Genomic DNA, 5448 nt, shown 5'->3' with positions numbered 1-5448 from the left:
TGTCTCTTTCAGTTCAAGAACGCGGGCCGGATAAAATGAGCCATCAAAGCGCAATGACAAAATTTGACAAAAAAAACACAGACATGCGACACGAACAACCAACAAGTGGGCAAAAAAAAAACAAGGCATCACGAGAATACACCGACACGAAAATACGAGTTTATGCAAAAAAGTGCAACAACACGATCAAAATGACAATGACTTAGATAAAACATTGCAATATCTCGCCCTAGGCGTGCAATGTCGCATTTTTGGTGTATTCAGGAACAAGTTTCAAAACCAGATAATGTATGTGGTAAACAACCTCAAAACAACAAGATTTGTCTGGCTCCGGTGAGGCGATGATGACATCGTGACTTCAGCTCGCTCTAGCGTTTGTAGCCGTCGCTAGGCGTGATTCATGAATCTGGTTGTAATTTTTATTATCTCTAGTGTTTCTGTACTGCCATTATTGACGAATAGGTTGAAAAAAATTCTGAGAAGAAGCACAACCTCTAAACGAACAATGTCAAGAAACAAGTTTCAAAGAAAAAACAAATTTGAGAGCGTACACTTGAAAAGAGATCTGAACACAGTGTGCATGCAGATGATAAAAAAGGCAAAAACGTACTAACGCAGCCCACAGACGGACAATGCTACACCTACAAGTAACGTAAGAGTTTTACTCCTACGTAAAAGCTGACGTGGAGAAAATTAATTAGGCCAGAATTAGCTGCTGGGGCCCACCCCCAGGGGGCCAAGAGGATTTGTTTGGAAGGTTACGTAGGTCTTCGTAGTCCACTCATAGACGTAGCATTATTGGCCCACAGACTAACAAACAGTGGCCCACAAATGTACAAGCACAAAGAAGCCTTGACACGGATGTGGAAGAGTACTCGCGTACACACGCAGAAAAAACAGGCCGACACGTTCCACTCAGAAAAAAAAGCGCATTGACGTGCGCTCAGGATGGACAAGGATTACGTTAATTGCACAAATCTAGGCAAATTGATCGCATGGCTGTGAACTTAGATGTGACATAGCTAAATTTCATCTATATGTGATTTAGCCAATCTGTAAAACAAAATTAACAGATATAAACAGATGATGGATGAAGAATTAAGAAAGATTCTTTTCTTTAATATTGGGTATAGATTAGTATCACCTTCGAAATCTGATAACAACGTATGGACGGACGAAAATTTAAACGCACGAACGGACAAAAAAATGGAAGGAAGAACCGTTAAAAGATATAATAACAAACTAAAAAAAGCACAAACTAGCTAGAGGCATGCATTGCCGTTTATATTATTGTAAAAGAGATGTACAAAAACTAATTCCAACTAGTATTAGTATTTTATACTCCAATTGCACACACACCAACATGTATGCCGCAGGAGGTGATTGTCTTGCGGAGGTTGGGGCCACGGACGTATTGCCGGTACGCACGATCCTCCAAGTATCCGCAGAGGCACTCCTTCTCCGCTGTGAGGATGGAGCAGCACAATGTCGAAGGAGCATTGCCGTCTATGATGGCTGGATCGCAAGCCTTAAGCAACTGCGGCTTGCAATCCAACTGCGCCACCACCCCGCTCAGCGCCACCACCACTACGAACGACACGCACATCACCACCACCGCCGGTCTAGCCATGATCTTCGATGTTCACGACTTATCTCCAAACACAATGTCCTCTAGTTTGTGTGGTGCAAGGTAAGCCAAGCACACCTCTTGTATTTATAGGCAGGACCGGGCAGTTTTCAGGAAGTATATCGTCTCTGGTCATACGCGTCACAAGGCGTCTTTCACGCCTGAAATTACTACGCAGCCATTAATTAATTAAATAGCGTACCATTTTTACACTAAGATTTGCGGCAATCCCATCGTTCCAATTAATCTCACCAAAATCGCTCGCTCAATTAAAACGGGTCATTAAAAACATGGCTGGATAAATACCGTACCATTTTTACACTAAGATTTACGGCAATCACATCGTTCCAATTAATCTCACCAAAATGGCTCGCTCAATTAAAGTGGGTCATTAAAAACATGGCTGGATTGCAAGGTAAGCCAAGCGCACCACTTGCGTGGAGACATTACTACCTTACCATTTTGTAACCTGAGATTTACAGCAATCCTATTTCTATATAGGCTCCACGTTAATGCACGTCATTAGAATTATCTTACTATAACCATCTAAATAAGTTAACATTGTATCTCGACCATCCAATTTTTTGTAAAAAAAAATTCATCCTTGAATCATGTCACAATAAAATAGAGATATCACGTCCCTAATAAATTAAAAAAGAAATCTCAGAATGTATAAATAAAAAACCAATCTCAGAATCAAGATTTCACCCCAAAAAAAGAAAACTCAGAATAATCACCTACGGTAAAAGAAGAGATCGCATCGTCGCTATAAAAAGGAGATCTCACGTGCCACATAAATGATGGGACAAGCAGTAAGGAAAATTTGCCAACTGGGAGCTTTGATGAGCTCCCTGGGGTTAGGCCCGGAGACAAATGGCTGCCTCCTGAGTTGAGCGTCGCCAAGATGAACACTGATGCTGCCTTCCTCGCGGACTACGGTGAGAGTGCTGCCGGAGCAGTAGGTAGAGACCACCGAGGTTGCGTCCTCGTATCTATCTGCAGGAAGTTGCCGCGTTGCCAGAGTGCGGAAGAGGCCGAAGCCCAAGCGGCCCTCGCGGGATTGCAAGCGATGTCTGAAAAAAGGTCCTAGTTGTCCGGCATGCAACTTAGGTCCTGACAATGTGAAGCACCTGCTGTTTTGAGTGCAAGTTTGCAGCCGATGTGTGGAAATTATTAGGTATGGAAGATATAATTGAAAAGGCATGCTTGGTGGACAGGGCCGGTGAGGCTATTCCGGAACATTTGTTGTGCTTAAAAGACCATGACATTCATATTCAGGGCTTGCCAAAGTTGTGAGAAGTAGTTGGAACTACAGCGTGGTTCTTGTGGTATGGAAGACAAAAATTAATTCATGGGGAATTTACACAAAGCATGGGCGCGGCAGACGCACGGCCGAACAATCCGTCTTCCCCTGGCCGCGACACATCCCTCAAAAAAATAGGCATCCGTTTAGCAACGCGGCATGGCCGGTGATGACAGAATCCGGCGCTGCCATCAGCGAAGCAAACCTGAACCCTCGCCAACGGTATGTACCATGCTTCACACGCGCTCTCCCTTACCACGACTTCGCCTGTTCGGCGTGGATCTGTTTCTTCATCTCTAATTCTTACTAGTCTCTCGGGCGATGTTCTCTATTATTGCTTTATCAGATTCATTAGGTGGACAGTGGTATCCCCAACCCATCAGGGTTAAAATCCTGGTGCTCGTATTATTCCTGTATTTATTTCAGAATTTTCGGCAATGCGCTTTCAGTGGGAGGAGACGTTCCCGTCGACGTCGAGGCGCCTAAGGTGGCTTCGTAAATCTCAAGATGATATGCCGGCTCAGTCTCTCGGAGGTGCTCATAGGGGTAGGATGTGCGTGTGTGCGTTCATAGGGGTGAGTGTATGCGCGTGTATATGAGCGCTTGTGTCTGTACTGATGCTCAAAAAAAAGATTCATTAAGAAATGTATTTACATATAACATATATTTACATATTAGAAAATTGGAAGGAAGAAGATTTGTTTTGGAACGGAGGGAGTTCATGAGATTTTGATGCCAGAAGACGTCACACGAGGCAGTGACTAGACCTATAGTAGTGCACGCCAGTCCAATCCTGATCTTCCACCTTGGATTTGGTTCTCGTGCAAAAACCGCTTGATGCAAAGGTGATAACATGTAGTCCTAAAAATACCAAAACTAAATACTGAAAGAATGTCACATCTTCTATATTTTTGTTGCGTGTAGTCTCTAACCATATTTATTGTAGTTCCATGGGGATTAACACATATGTGTCCATGCACATGAGTAGAACACTAGTCTCCTAATCAATCCATCAGGGCATCAATCATTTCTTCACGTAATTATCATATAGGGAACCACGGGGGTTTTCTTTGCTAAAGAACCTTGCCACCACCCTCTCTCCTCGAGGCCTTTTACGGTACATTCGAGTAAATATTAGCCATTCATTCAGCAGATTCAAAGGCGTGGATTCATCAATACTACCAGAGAATCGGAGTAGTATTTTCTAGTAAAGGGGCAAAATGGACAGAGATGCGAAACAAATCCCACATAGACCAGGGTATGTTCGGTATTCAGGAGATGTAACTAATTCCCTGTTCTCTCTCTCCTGCACCGCACGCAGCGCCGCACCTGCGCTATGGGCCTATGGTTACCCGGCCGCCGCAGATCGTCGCCTCTGTCCCCCCTACTAGCGCGCCGTTGAGCTGCCGCCTTGTGGCCTCCCACGCGAGCAGCCTGATTGCCTGCCGCCGGGTCACGGGGAAGCTGCAGAGAAGAGAAAGAGTAGCACGCTGGTTCTTGTGGAAGAGAGTTCGGCCGCCGTCGGCCTAGTTGCCTCCGGCCACGTCATCTCGGCCGCCTCTAACCTCCGTGAGCAGGTGCTGACGAGCTCCATGTTCGAGCTGCTGACTAACTAGAGCAAATTACTATAATATTGAAACTAAGGTCACGGTGGAGATTACTAGTCCCTGGAATGCCACATGATCCTGGAATGTATCTGAAAACTTGAAACCTGGAATGGTTGGGAATATCATTTCGGATGCCTTATGTAACCTAATCACTTGAGTAATAATTAAGATTCTCCTATTTCGTTCAAAATACAGACCCCAATTCAGTATCTGCAGTTCATGTTTGACCCCTATATTCTCACCATAACCAGGCTGCTATTATTACCCATGAAGAAGCTAAGGTAGCCATCTTCCAGAAATTCAGTATTGTGCCTCGACTATGTCAAACGGAGTAGAAATATTCAGATCGTACATAATTAGTTCACCCTCTTCATCTCTATAATCCAATATCGCACCCAGCTTCGATGAAGATGTCAGCTCTCGTTTGGATGAGCGGGTGTGGAGCACTGTTTCAAATAGCCCGCTATAGCTCCGCTATAGCACGCTATAGCGTTTACAAAACGTCTTGCGCTAAGAGATTTTGGTCCAAACAAATGAACAAACATTTTAAATAGCGCGCTATAGCTCCGCTATAGCACGCTATAGCATTTGAAAGAGGTCCGGCGCTAAGATGCTTAGCGCGCTATTTAAAACTTTGGTGTGGAGAGAGGATGGAGATGGATGGGGAACGGGATGGCATGGGCAGGTTAAGTTGTCTCTGGAGGGCGGAACGCCAAGACGAGGTCGCCGGCGGCGGAGGAAGAGAAGACGTGAGGTGAGAGAGGGGAACGGGATAGGCGATCGAGTGATTATTCACGATGACGCCTCATACTGCTAACTGGACCACATTACCCTCGAGCAAATAAAAATAAAATAAAAAATATGTAATCACAATACCGAAAAAGCCCATGCAATCAACGGCTGATCCGATC

This window comes from Triticum dicoccoides, chromosome 4A, assembly GCF_002162155.2.
Source record: "Triticum dicoccoides isolate Atlit2015 ecotype Zavitan chromosome 4A, WEW_v2.0, whole genome shotgun sequence".
NCBI lineage: Eukaryota > Viridiplantae > Streptophyta > Magnoliopsida > Poales > Poaceae > Triticum > Triticum dicoccoides.
The sequence above is the reverse complement of the archived record's forward strand: the minus strand, read 5'-3'. Positions refer to the sequence as shown.